The sequence below is a fragment of the Nomascus leucogenys genome, chromosome 9, assembly GCF_006542625.1.
Source record: "Nomascus leucogenys isolate Asia chromosome 9, Asia_NLE_v1, whole genome shotgun sequence".
Classification (NCBI taxonomy): domain Eukaryota; kingdom Metazoa; phylum Chordata; class Mammalia; order Primates; family Hylobatidae; genus Nomascus; species Nomascus leucogenys.
In genome coordinates this window covers 48,823,654-48,837,927 of record NC_044389.1, presented here as the reverse complement: position 1 = coordinate 48,837,927, position 14,274 = coordinate 48,823,654, and the positions used below count along the sequence as shown (strand labels likewise).

The following is a 14,274-nucleotide window of genomic DNA, read 5'->3' as shown; positions in this document are numbered from 1 at the left end:
CAGTGACCTCTCCTACTCAGTTTCTTTCTTTTTTTTTTTTTTTTTTGGAGACTGAGTCTTGCTCCATCACCAGGCTGGAGTGCAGTGGTGCCATCTGGGCTCACTGCAACCTCTGCCTCCCAGGTTCAAGAGATTCTCATGCCTCAGCCTCTTGAGTAGCTGGGATTACAGGTGTACACCGCCATGCCAGGCTAATTTTTTTTTTTTAATTTTAGTAGAGACAGGGTTTCACCCTGTTAGCCAGGCTGGTCTTGAACTCCTGGTTTCAAGTGATCTGCCCACCTCAGCCTCCCAAAGTGCTGGGACCACAGGTATGAGCCAATATGCCCGACCTTCTATTCAGTTTCTGTGTGCAAATGGTGATAGATTGCTACCCTTTCTTTCAGTGGCTGTGAGGAGTATCAAAGAAGCTCATATATTTAGATATGCTTTGGAAGGAGTAAAATGGCATTGGAAATACCTGGCCATATAAAATGGAATAGCAAAACTAAACTGAAAGGAAATGACCTGTATACTTCTATTGGTCCATCTGGATTTTAGAAGTATCCGGGTAATTGAAATATTTATTTTTCATTCAACTTTCAGGTAAAAGGTAGACCCAGCTGGTGTTTATCCTCTAGGTGGTGTGTGTGATTGCACATGTGACACAAGGATGAGCTATTTGTCACACAGTGACAAATTTTAGAATGAAACTTGAAAAGGTCACAGAGAGGGCTGTGAATTTTAAGCTGTGCTCCAAAACGGAGTACTAAGCAGCACCTATCAGAAAAGCTCTTCCTTTGTCCTCCAGGTGGGGTGAAGAGGGAACTCTTGAATCTCCAATGCCACTTTCTCAGGTTCTATCGGTGGCTTTAGTGAAAGCAAACAGGACTCAGACAGGCAGATAAGATAACCACTATCTGAAGTGTGAGCCTGCAGTTTTAAATTGCCTTTTATTTGGAAATACCTTCAATCTCATTTGGATGCTAAGGGCAAAACTTAAATCTATCACACACAGCCCTGGACAACTTGTTTATTAAATGTGCAGAATAAAGATTTGATGCGAACTTCTATGGCAATAAACTAGGTTCATGGGTGGGTATTAGGTTAAACCAAACGAGTCGCTGACATTCAAGGGATTTTTGGCTGCAACAGTTACATAGGCCAGAACTGCCTAATCTAATTCAGGTTCTGTCACTGGCAAATTCGAATCACCTACAGGAATCTTTGACGGAATTTATATTAGTCATTCCTTACTTTTTGTGTGTGTGATAGTCTGGTGTGTCTCTAATTATCTCAAAAAGTATTGAAGTATATCTTAAATCAAGTTTACTTTCATGTATCTTTACGAATAAAAATATGCCATTGCACTCTTATTTAGTACAATATGTGTTAGTGTTAGAGAATGAACACAAAGCTTGGAAATCATCATGATCATGCCTGAATTTGACCAGAATAGAGACAGGCATTAAATCTGAATTATCAATATCGTGTGTGTGTGTGTGTGTGTGTGTGTGTGTGTGTGTGTGGTGCTACTGGTGTCTGCAGCAACATAACTCAACCACAAATACATGAATCTTGTAGTTGGATAAATCATTTTGGTTCAGCCAACCTTTATTTTCTCAAGTGAACAAAATGCGGCTTCCCTCCATAATATCAGGTTTTTCACAGGGCTGCCATAGGATATTATTTGATAATAAATATTTTCTGTAACTCATGCTTGTTTTAGAATGTTGTTTTTATGGAAGAGCCTCAGAAAGTTAAACCTTTTAATTCCACAACGAAGGCTAGTCTGTCAAAATACTGTTTTTGTGATAATAAATGCAAAACCTACTATGCCATTTCTTACCAGCAGCCAAGAATTTTTTTTTTTAATGTTTGAGAATTTCAGCAGTTGATGCAAAGTGGACATTATGAGCTACGGATCTATGTTACAGGAGCCAATTTTAGACATTTTAATTGAGTGGAATTTAAGTTCAGCTCCTCCCTTATCTCTTTGAAGTTGCTGGGGCCCTGTTGCATTTTAAATCTACTCAAAAGTGCCCATAGGAGCAAGACTCACCAGTCGCAGCCACTGATGGAGTTCACGGCCACCCCTCTCCCTGCTCCTGTCCCTATGCCTTTGTTCAGGCAGTTCCCTCTAGAAGAAACACACCTCTGGTCGTTCTTCTCTCTCTCTCTCTCTCTTTTCTTTTGAGACGGAGTCTCACTCTGTCGCCCAGTCTGGAGTGCAGTGAAACGATCTCGGCTCACTGCAACTTCCATCTCCCAGGTTCAAGTGATTCTTGTGCCACAGCCTCCCAAGTAGCTGGGACTACAGGCATGCGACACCACGCCCGGCTAATTTTTATATATTTAGTAGAGACGGGGTTTCTGCATGTTGGCCAGGCTGGTCTCGAACTCCTGGCCTCAAGTGATTCGCCTGCCTCGGCCTCCCAAAGTGCTGGGAATACGGATGTGAGCCACCGCGCCCGGCCAGTTCTTCTTACTTTTTTTTTTTTTTTTTTTTTTTTTTGAGATGGAGTCTCCCTCTGTCGCCAGGCTGGAATGCTGTGGCTCGATCTCTGCTCACTGCAACCTCTGACTCCCTGGTTCAAGCGATTCTCCTGCCTCAGCTTCTCCTCAAGTAGCTGGGACTGCAGGCACGCGCTAGCACGTCCAGCTAATTCTTGTATTTTTAATAGAGACGGGGTTTCACCATATTGGCCAGGATGGTCTCGAACTCCTGACCTCGTGATCCACCCACCTTGGCCTCGCAAAGTGCTGGGATAACAGGCGTGAGCCACCGCGCCTGGCCCAGTTCTTCTTACTCTTAAAGACAGCTCAGACAGCAGCCCAAGAAGCCCCCCGCCCCGCCCCCCAAATCTCTTAGTTTGGGTAAAGCGCCCCGATTCCGTGTGGTCATGGCTTTATATTTGTCCCTCTTCCTGTTCAAATAACTTGTGCGCCTATATAGGGCCTGCCCGCGGTGGAATGGACGCGGCTGCAGCTGGAATCGCATCACTCCCTCCTCCGCTCCCCCAGCACTGACATACGAGCCCCAGTGTCCTGAGGATGACTCCAAACAGCGTCGGACCTTCAAGTGGAACCTCAGGCTTGTTGAGGAGTGGCCTGGAACTGCACCAGATTTTAGGGGTGCCTGGGGAGGCTTAGAGATGGGAGACGCCCTGACTTGGTTCCTTTCCAGAACATTTGGGAACACTTGGCTTGGTTTCAGTTACCAAATGCGGACTCGCCCAGGGTGGACTTAGTTCTGAGGTGGCCTCTTGCTCCCTCTAGTGGTTTAGAAATCACTGCAGGCGGGTCAAAGACGGGTCTGGTTTTTCTCCGAGGAGGAATCCGCATTAACCATTTAGACATCTACTGCACAGTGAAGTCAATTCATGACTACGTTTCTGAGCAATCCAATAATTAACCAAATGCACACACAATAAGGACTTTGGACCGTCTTGTGGATCCTTGGAGGACCTTGGGTTCGTTTTATAGTGCAAACCTAACAGGCTGTAAGTACCCAAGGGATAATTGAAAATATGCTTTAATCAAAGGCAATCACCCTGGCATTGTCAGCCTGTGAAACATTAGCTCGTGGAGCGGAATGACAGCACGCAGTTCTCTTATCGCTCCAAGATAACTCCACCAGGATGACAGAAAAGCATCAGATTTGGAGATGTCACCAGTCTGGAGTCTCAGTTACATTCAAATTTCATGATAGCCTATCCTTGGGAAACTGAATTGTCTCTTTTGAACAAAGACAATTTCTTAGTTGAGTGAGTTCAGTCATTTTGTGATTCAATATCAGATCATTACAGTTCCTTTGGGACATAAAAACTATCGTTTCCAGAGACAGAGGAGTGTACTTTGCTATGTTTGTACCTGCCCTACACATAAACTTCTTAATGCGACATACATTTTCTGAATGACTTAAAAATAATAGCTGAATATGGCATCTTTCTTCAGAATTGCACGAAGCTTTAAATATCACCTACTGTGGGGTGCAGCGACGCATGCCTGTAATCCCAGCACTGGTAAGGCTGTAGTGGGAGAATTAGGCTTGATTTTCGGAGTTTGAAACCAGCCTGGGCAACATAGGGAGACACTGTCTCAATTATAAATGAATAAATATCACCTCCTCAGAGAAGATTTCCTGAGGCACCAGACCAGCTTGGGCCTCCCACAGTGACGATGGCCTCCCACAGCACTGGGTGACCACAGAGCACTAGTCACGCCTGCCATTTAATGAGGGCCTGGTTTGTTTTCCGTCTGTCTCCTCTGTCCAAAGCTGAGCTCCATGGTTGGTTGGTTGTCCATGACAGCCTCCCACAGTCTAGCACAGTGCCTGGTATAGGAGGTGCTGAATAAATATTTGTCAACTGATACAATCTAGGGGGGTAAATGCTGAGGAGACAGACAGCAGAGGAGAGCTGGTGCTGTTTGTTGTTTTTTGTTTTTTTTTTGAGACAGGGTCTCACTCTGTCACCCAGGCTGAAGTGCAGTGATGCCATCTCGGCTCACTGCAACCTCCGCTTCCCAGGCTCAAGCGATTCTCCTGCCTCAGGCTCCCAAATAGCTGGGATTGCAGGGGGTCACCACCACACCTGGCTAATTTTTGTATTTTTAGTAGAGACGGAGTTTCACCGTGTTGGTCAGGCTGGTCTCGAACTCCTGACCTCAGGTAATCCACCTGCCTCCCAAAGTGCTAGGACTACAGGCATGAGCTACCGTGCCTGGCCTGATTCTTATCTTAGGGCTGTGAGGGAACACTTCATTCAAATTATGAGCAGAAAAAAAATACCTGATTAAAGACTCAGGAATAGTGAGGTGAAGGACTGAGATTAGCACCCAGGTGGGCAGTGCACATCTGTAACCTCAGTGCAGCGAAGAGGAGAGAAGCCCAGAATTCTCCCACTCAACTCCCAAGTCAAGCAGGAATCACCATCTCCTGGCTCGTGGAGCTGCATTTCTTTGCCAACGGCCTGATGGAAACTGGCCTAAGCTCTGGGGGATGGTTTACCAGCAGGACTGTCCTATTATCTTACTATGTGTGGGATGTTTACCTTTCCAAAGGCATTTTTTTTTTTTTAAACAGGCTGGAGTGCAGTGACATGATCTCAGCTCACTGCAACCTCAGCCTCCCGGACTCAAGAGATTCTCCTGCCTCAGCCTCCCGAGTAGCAGAGATGGCAGGTACATGCCACCACACCCAGCTAATTTCTCTACTTGTAGGTGAAACGGGGTTTCAACATATTGGCCAGGGTGGTCTTGAACTCCTGACCTCAAGTGATCCACCCTCCTTGGCCTCCTAAAGTACTGGGATTACAGGTGTGAGCCACCATGCCTGGCCTCTAAAAGCATAGTTTTAAAGCACTGAAAATTAAACAATAACAAAATACCTGGAAGCTCTGGAGGCAACAAGGACCTAGAAGGCCAAAAGTGTGCAGACTGTAAGAATAGAATACAGAGTAAGGGTAAGACTATAAAGAGGAATGAAAATATGAGGCCAGGAGAAAAGATACGGAAAAGAGAACGAATGTGTTCCTTCTTGTGTGTCCTTCAGCTTTCCTTCTGTATCACTGACTATCCAAAGAGAAATTTAGTTAAACAGGCAGCAAGTGTGAATTGAATGCTGGGAAAGACACACATACAATTAAAATCCCACAGGAAAATTATAAATGTGAGTAGGTCAGCAGGGAGGCACCCAGCCTTGGTAGGCCTCCTGGGATGTCATGTAGCTGGGTGTGTGTTTTCAGCCCTGCTATACCCCAGATTTCATTTTTGAATGAGGGTGATTATATTTGGAGTTAGAATGAGTCAACCCTTTTTGACTTTATTAGTTAGGATTGTTAAAGGTTTGCTGTAAGTAATAGAAAAAAAAAATCAAAATAAGTGGCTTAACAAGTGAGAGAGAAGGTAGAATTTTAGGCCAGAAACTGGCCTAAATTTGTGGCTCACACCTGTAATCCAAGCACTTTGGGATGCCAAAGCAGGAGCCCAGGAGGTTGAGGCCGCAGTGAACCATGATTTCACCAAGGCACTCCAGCCTGAGCAACAGAGTGAAACCCGGTCTCAAAAAATAAAAATAAAATAAAAAAATAGAGGCTGGGTGCAGTAGCTCATGCCTGTAATCCCAGCACTTTGGGAGGCCGAAGTGGGTGGATCACCTGAGGTCAGGTGTTCGAGACCAGCCTGACCAACATGGGGCAACCCCATCTCTACTAAAAATACACAAAAATTAGCCGGGGGTGGCGGTGCGTGCCTGTAATCCCAGCTACTCAGGAGGCTGAGGCAGGAGAATTGCTTGAACCCGGGAGGTGGAGGTTGCAGTGAGCCGAGATTGCACCATTGCACTCCAGCTTGGGCGACAAGAGCGAAACTCCATGTCAAAAAAAAAGAGACAATTTTCTCTCTGCTGGCATGGCCGACTCACGAGGGCATCTCCGAAAAACAAGAAGCCCAAGAGGTCAACCTGGAAGTTTAATTTGGACCTTACTCATCCAGCAGAAGATGGAATTTTTGATTCTGGAAATTTTGAACAATTTCTTCAGGAGAAGGTTAAAGTCAATGGCAAAACTGGATATGTTGGGAATGTTGTTCACATTGAATGTTTCAAGGTAAAATCACAGTTCTTTCTGAGAAACAGTTCTCTAAAAGGTATTTGAAATACCTCACCAAGAAATACCTGAAGAAAAGCAATCTTCATGATTGGCTTCGAATGGTTGCATCTGACAGGAGACTTACGAACTTTGTTACTTCCAAATTAGCTAAGAAGATGAATCGGAGTCGGAGGACTAGGCAAAGGCTTCCCTTATAGGGCTTTGCTGATTAATAAAATAAATGAAGTCTATGTGAGAAATACCAAGAAATTGGCTTTTAGTTTATCAGTGCATAAAAAAAATTGCACTCTTAAAAAAAAGAGAGACAATTTTATTTCTGCTACATTTTCAAGAAGGCAGGAGGTAGCTTATCAAGGTTTGTTTGGGGCTTAAGGGTGAGGGATCTTCTACTTGATAGTACCACAGTGCGCAGTTTCCCTTTTCAAGGTGGCCTCATAGTCTAAGTTGGCTGCTGAGGACCCACTCACACACCTGCTTTCTACTCAGCAAAAAAGACCAGACTGAGAAGGATGCATCCTTTATTTTAAAGACGCTTTTTAGCAGTTGCACCCACAACTTGTGCTTACGTCCTTTTGGCCAGGACTTTTCTTCATGACACATCGACCTGCAAAAAAGTTGGTGAAAGGAAGACTTTTGTTCCAGGGGGGGAAAAACAAACTAAAATTAAAAATCAAGGACTCTATTACTGAGAAGGAAAGGAGAATGATTACCGGAGGACAATATGCAATACGCAATCTTCTTCACTGGAATCGAACATATATTTTTTTGTTCCTGAAAGTGAGTCCTGCCTCAGTCTCCCCAGGGCATGGTGAGGGGTGGGAGTGGTAGCTGGTAGAAAGCTAGTGTCCTTAAGACAAGGATTGGCTTTAATCCTGCTTTGGGGTCTTTGGGTGATCTGAAATCCAAATGTGGATACAAATGTCTACTTTTTTTGTTTGTTTGATTTTGAGACAGGGTCTCACTCTGTCACCCAGGCTGGAGTGCAGTGGCATGATCTCGGCTTACTGCAGCCTTGACCTCCTGGGCTTGGGTGATTCTTCCACCTCAGCCTCCCCGAGTAGTTGGGACTACAGGCGCCCGCCACCATGCCCAGCTAATTTTTTGTATTTTCAGTAGAGATGGGGTTTCACTATGTCATCCAGGCTGGTCTCGAACACCTGGACTCAAGCAATCCACCCGCCTCAGCCTCCCAGAGTGCTGGGATTACCGGCATGAGCCACTGTACCTGGCCACAAAAGTCTATTTAAGAGTACAAATGAGGGAAAAATAATCTAGTTTTGCCAATTATATTATCACTAAAGCTCTTACATTGTTGTAAAAAGTCACCAGACATGTTGTGTAATGTCACATCTTTCTTTCTTTCTTTCTTTCTTGCTTGCTTGCTTGCTTTCTTCCTCTCTCTCCTTCCTTCCTTCTTTTTTTTCTTTCTTTTTTTCTTCCTTTCCTCCCTCCCTCCTTCCCTCCTTCCTTCCTTCTCTCTCTCTCTCTCTTTCTCTTTAGAGACAGGGTCTTACTCTGTCACCCAGGCTGGAGTGCAGTGGTGTGATCATAGCTCACTGCAGCCTTGAACTCCTGGGCTTAAGCCTCCTCCTGCTTCAGCTTCCCAGATAATGTTGAATTTAGATGATAAGTTTACACAGGTCTTTAAATTCAACCAACTCTCATCCTATGGATTCAGAGACAACAGCTGACTATCCAGGAGATAAAGATTCCTGGCTGTTCCTTCTCACAACCTTCTTTGCTTATTGGAAAATGCTGGAGTTACCCCAAATTCTGTCCTGTTTTATTTTTTCTTTCTCTCATTTTAATCCTTCTTGAGCTTTTTCAAATGTGTTATGTTTAAAAGTGGACTCATCCTTTCTTTTCTTTTTTTCTTTCTTTCTTTTCTTTTTTTTTGAGATGAAGTTTCGCTCTTGTTGCCCAGGCTGGAGTGCAATGGCGCGATCTTGGCTCACTGCAACCTCCCCGTCCTGGGTTCAAGATATTCTCCTGCCTCAGCCTCCCAAGTAGCTGGTATTACAGGCTACAGGCTAATTTTGTATTTTTAGTAGAGACGGGGTTTCTCCATGTTGGTCAGGCTGGTCTCCAACTCCCAACCTCAGGTGATCCGCTTGCCTCAGCCTCCCAAAGTGCTGGGATTACAGGCATGAGCCACCATGCCCAGCCCATCCTTTCCTTTCTAACCCAGTTCCTGGTTGTCCCCCTGCTGAGTAGACAGCACCAGCCATGGCCTCAGCCAGGCACCCCACTCTCCCTCACAGTTCACATTTTCAGTGAGTGCTAGGCTTTCTACTTCCTTCTCTCTAATTCACTTTTCGCTTTCTCCAAACTCCTGCCATCCCCCAGGAACAGGGAAGCATCCTCTCTTGCTAGATTATAGCAGGAGCCTTCCTATCTCCTCAGATCATCCAGGCTGATCTTGCTAAACGTTCAACTCTGTTCCTGTCTTGCCCCTCTTTAAACCATATATTTCCATAGAATTAAGCCCAGGTTCTTTTGTCAATTGTTTTCCTTTTTATTAATTAATTACTTTTTTGAGATTGAATCTCGCTCTGTTGCCCAGGCTGGAGTGCAGCGGCGCAATCTCGGCTCTCCACAACCTCCGCCTCCTGGGTTCAAGTGATTCTCCTGCCTCAGCCTCCTGAGTAGCTGGGACCACGGGCACACGCCACCATGCCTGGCTAATTTTTGTACTTTTAGTAAAGATGGGGTTTCAGTGTTGGCCAGGCTGGTCTTGAACTCCTGACCTCGTGATCTCCCCACCTCAGCCTCCCAAAGTGCTGGGATTACAGGTGTGAGCCACCGCACCCAGCCTTATTAATTTATTTTTTAGAGATGGTGTCTTGCTGTGTCTCCCAGGCTGGAGCACAGTGGTGTGATCATAGCTTACCTCAGCCTCGAATTCTTGGGCTCATGCAATCCTCCTGCCTCAGCCTCCTGAGTAGCTGGGAATACAGGCGTGCACCACCACATCTGGTCAATTTTTAAATTTTTTGTAGAGATGGAGTCTCACTATGTTGTCCATGCTGGTTTTGAACTCCTGGCCTGGAACCTTCCATCGATCTTCCCATCTCTGCAAGCCTAGACATTTAACATGGTCTTGAAGGCCTCCATGAGCTCCATCTCACCTCTTTTTTGCTCCTTCCCCTCTGGACCTTTACAAGTTGCGGCCATTCCAAACTCCTTTCACTTCTGATTATCTCATATTCTCTCTCACCTCCCCGCCCATGCAATAAGGTTCCTCCCCAACTAGATTCTTATTCCTCTTAGATTCTCAGAGAAGCCTTTCCTGAAAGAAGCCGTCTCCCACCTCCCAGATTGCATTAGGCTTCTCCTGTGTGCTGACTTCATTGTCTGTCTCCAACATTGCTTAGAATGCTAAGTTGCAAATTTATGTCTAATTGATTGCACCACTAGTCCATAAAATCTAGGAGGAAAGGGCTGTATTCTTAGCCCTTGACACAGGGCCTTGTACATCTTAAGTTTGCATATGAACCGCTTTATTTACCTGGGATATTATCTTATTTAATCCCCAAGACAACCCTATAGGTTGTGCATGATTATTCCCATTGTTGTCATTGCTGTTATTTTATTTTATTTTATTTATTTATTTTTTTTGAGACGGAGTCTCGCTCTGTCGCCCAGGCTGGAGTGCAGTGGCGCAATCTCGGCTCACTGCAAGCTCCGCCTCCCAGGTTCACGCCATTCTCCTGCCTCAGCCTCTCCGAGTAGCTGGGACTACAGGCGCCAGCCACCACGCCCGGCTAATTTTTTTTTTTTTTTTTTTGTATTTTTAGTAGAGACGGAGTTTCACCGTGGTCTCGATCTCCTGACCTCGTGATCCGCCCGCCTCGGCCTCCCAAAGTGCTGGGATTACAAGCATGAGCCACCGCGCCCGGCGTTTGCTGTTATTTTAAATAGAGATGGGGGCTCACTATGTTACCCAGGCTGGTCTTAAACTCCTGGGCTCAGGTGATCCTTTCACCTTGGCCTCCTAAAGTGTTAGGATTACAGGCGTAAGCCACCATGCCTAGTCAATTATTCCCCTTTTAATGGATGAGCAAAGAGTCGAGGTTCCACTGGTGTTCCACTGCAGTGTCTCCGCTGAAGGATTTAAAAAAAAATCACAGGGCTGTGCTGGACTCCTGGGACTTCCAGAGGACAAGGCCCTCTCTTCAGTGAGGCTGACCTACACAGAGCCAGCCCTCCCTCCCCTCCCAGCCACAGCTGTGTGTTGGAAAGCTGGAGGCCTGGGCCCCTAATAAAGAGCAGACCTCCCAATCTCCTCGTTCCCTCCCCCTCCCCTCATATGGTTTTTCAAATTAAAAGCAACCAAAACCAAAGACCTAAGGAGCAGGAGAGGGCGGAGGCACAACAACATCCCTAAACTGAGGAAGGGGGCTCTCTCGAGAGGGAAGGGGTATCCAAAAGCCAGATCCAGAGGGTTCCAGTCCTACCAGTCTGTCCCAGGATCTAAGGAGTGTATGGCCCACCCGGCTGGGCTGGACCAGGAAACAAGCTCTTGTCCTCAGGTCTGTAAACAGGCTGCGGTGTTAGGAATCCTCTGCTTCTATTTCTCCCTGAAGATCAAGCCCCCCAAACCCAGAAGAGAGGCTGCACCTTGAGATCCAGCCAGCAAGGTGGGTGCAGAGTCCTGGGGAGGGTAACTTTCACCTCAAGCTGCACAGACTCATCTCGATCTTTTTGGAGAATTCCTCCTTTTCCAAGACTAGTGCCGTTCTGAATTCTCAGCGTGCAAAGAGACTCCTTAGAGCTAGCTTCCGAGCCTCAGCTGGGGCACACCAGAGGCCAGGGCGTCTCTCTCTCTCTGCGGGGACCCCCCACATCTGTGCATCACCTCCACCACCTCCGGGCAAAGGACCCTTCCTCGCTGGACCCAGGGAGGCGGCTATTCCAGATGCAGCCAAGGGTTAAAGGGGGTGGGAGAAGGAGCAGTTAGCACCGTTTTCTTTTGCAAACCACCAAATGGGCCCTTCATTTTCAAATTGTGAAGCCAGAAACATCCCCCGTTCCCTTGCCCCGCCCGTCACCATTTGAAAAAAATAATTCACAAGTTTAAACGTGATTTTCACAACTAACGGCTTTGATAACTGTTAAATTCGTATGGCTTCTAGAGCAAACGGACCTGAATTCTTCGAGGAAAGTAGAATTGGGGGTGGAGCTGGGGGGCAGGCGAGGAGAAGACACAAAAAGCCAACTCAGTGGGAGCGCCCTCAAAGCCAAAGGTGTGGCGCTCGGAGCTGCGGCCGCTCTCGCCCGGGAGTCGGGGCCAGGAGAACGGGCCCTGGAGGCAGGGCAGGGCACGGCGAGATTTTGCTTTTGTTTTTAGTGACCGTTTTGATCTGGTTGTAAAAAGTTTACGAGGCCCTCTTTTTGAAGGTCAGCTCATCGACTGCACGTTTTTATACCCTTGCCCCCAATTTGATGTCGCCTGCTGGCCTAGACGCGCAAGGCCGAGGACAGAACTGTCACAGTCCCTACCCTTTTCTCCCAACTTCCCGGCCCGGCTCAATTCGGGAGTTGGGCCTCCTTCCTCTCGGCTCGCAGCCTCCCCGACTCCCACTTTGGGGAGAAAACCCACATTCTTAACCCCTTGATAATCCCTCAAGGAAAAAACAAAAACAAAAAAAACCCCAAGAGGTTGAAAATTAGAATCCGGGCGCGGGTTGAGATCTGCGCAGAGCTGCCCAGGCCGGTGCATGTCGCTCCTCTCCTCCGGGTACATATGGTGGCCTGATCCCCTCCCCCTCACCCCCTACACGGTGCCCAGTGAGAAGCACAAGAAGGGGAGAAAAGACCCGCAGCCCGCCTCAGGAGGGCAAGGTTTCTCGCCCCCCCGGGGCTCCGGGACCACCCAGAACCCGGGGCGTCGAGGGACCGATCTCGAAGGATCTTAGAACACTGGGAGAGCGCGGCAAGAACTCGCTCCACCTTCCCCCGACGCCCCGGGCTGACTGCCTGGCGCAGACCCGACTTCTCCCGAACCAGCCTCGGACCAGCCTTAGAAGGCGGAAAACAGGATTCAAACCAGCCTATGAGCAGTGGTAGGGGCGGGGGCTGTGGGGGCAGGACTCAGTTTAAGGAACCAACCGCCTCGGTTCGAGGGCCTCCTGTCCGGAGGTTGCTCCTGACCACTGGGTTTATTTTGCTTTTGCAGAGGAGGCAGATGTTGACCTCTCTTCTTTGCACAGTCTCTCCGCGAAATCTTCCCCTAACCATTTGCTTTCTTGCGCCACCCCCCACCGGGGCACTATCCCTGGAGTCAGCTCCTCAGGCCTTTAAACCTTCCAGAATGTCACACATGGAAACCTTTAGCAAATGTTTGTTAATGATCATAACAAAGGCATCATTCAAATTAGGCAGGTAATTACTACCAGAAGGACAACTGGGTGCTCGCTTGCTCATCCACTGCTTTCTGCTTTAAACTCCCGAGGAGTCGCTGCCTGGAGACACTCCCGCCCGGGCTGCTTTTCGGGCCCCATTAAACGGCTCTGAAATGAACTGTGAAGTTACCATTTGTGGGCGGAGAGCGCTGGGGCCCTGCGGACGGAAGACCCTGGCTTGACCGGGCTAGCAGTGTCGCCGAAGCAAAGCAGCCCCTCTGGGTAGGCTGTCTGTCTCGCCTCCTACCCTCTGGGGTAACTAGCCTAAAAACCCGGTTCTCAACTTAACAGCATGTGGCCCAGCACCCGCTTTTGCCTTTTATTCCGCACTCTGATTTTTGGGGGGAATCGTTTGTGCCGCTCATTTTCTACAAACATTACGGTATCCTGTTAGCATTCCGAACAAGGGGCTGTTCATATATTTGCTTTCAATGATTTCCTGAAGGAACATGTGGAAGTAATAGCGAGCGGTGCAGTCACCCAAGCTGAAGATGCACAAGAGCGGGTCGCGTAGAAGAGCTGGGGCAATGGGGCCCCCAGCGCAGCCCCAGGTGCCCTATTTTCGAGGCTGACACCCCAAGATCCTGTCCTGGTTAGGCACAGCACCGCGCCCATTGGAGTACTTCTCTGTGACTCTCCTCTGTCCACTGCACTGTGTCCACCCTCCTGGTAAAGGAGACGGCTGTTGGACATGCCAGTCCCAACCTGGCCACTTTGGCCATTTGCAGAGTGCGTGTGTGGGGGTGGGGTTGAAGGAGAAGGATGAAGGATGACCCCCAATCCCAACAGGAGAATTCAAAAATCAGAGAGCGAGGAAGGTGAACGCGCTCCCCTCCCCCGCTGTCGCTGGGAAGCCCCACTCTGCCCACGTCTGGTTCCTGGAGCATCAGCGCCCCCTTTCCCTCGCCGGCAGGATCGTTTCCTCCCGACACTGGCCTCGCGCCTTGGGCGCAGGGTTTGGGGCTCAGCTGTCAACTCCAAGGCCTTCGTAGGGTTCGACCCACGCGGCGGGAGGGAACGGAGGGAGAATCAAAAGGCACCCTCCCCCACGACGCGGAGGCGGCCGCAAGATTCCCCAAACGCCCAAGCTTAAGCTTTTTTGTATGCGAGATACAAGCCAGGGCATCCTCGCCCAGATAACCCCGAAAACAAAGGCACGACCAGATAAGTGACTTCAAGGGAGTAAAGGTCGTTCTGTCGGAGAATGTTCCAAACCTACACAGACCCTCTTTTCTTTGTACCCTATTTCAGACCACCCAGTCTCGCGCGCGCACACACAC

The 14,274-nt window shown here is 48.0% G+C and overlaps 1 pseudogene; it reads left to right on the top strand.

Annotated features, from left to right (window-relative positions):
- The first annotated feature begins 6,353 nt into the window (after positions 1 to 6,353).
- On the top strand, positions 6,354 to 6,768 carry LOC100593916 (annotated as a pseudogene).
- The last annotated feature ends 7,506 nt before the right edge of the window (positions 6,769 to 14,274 follow it).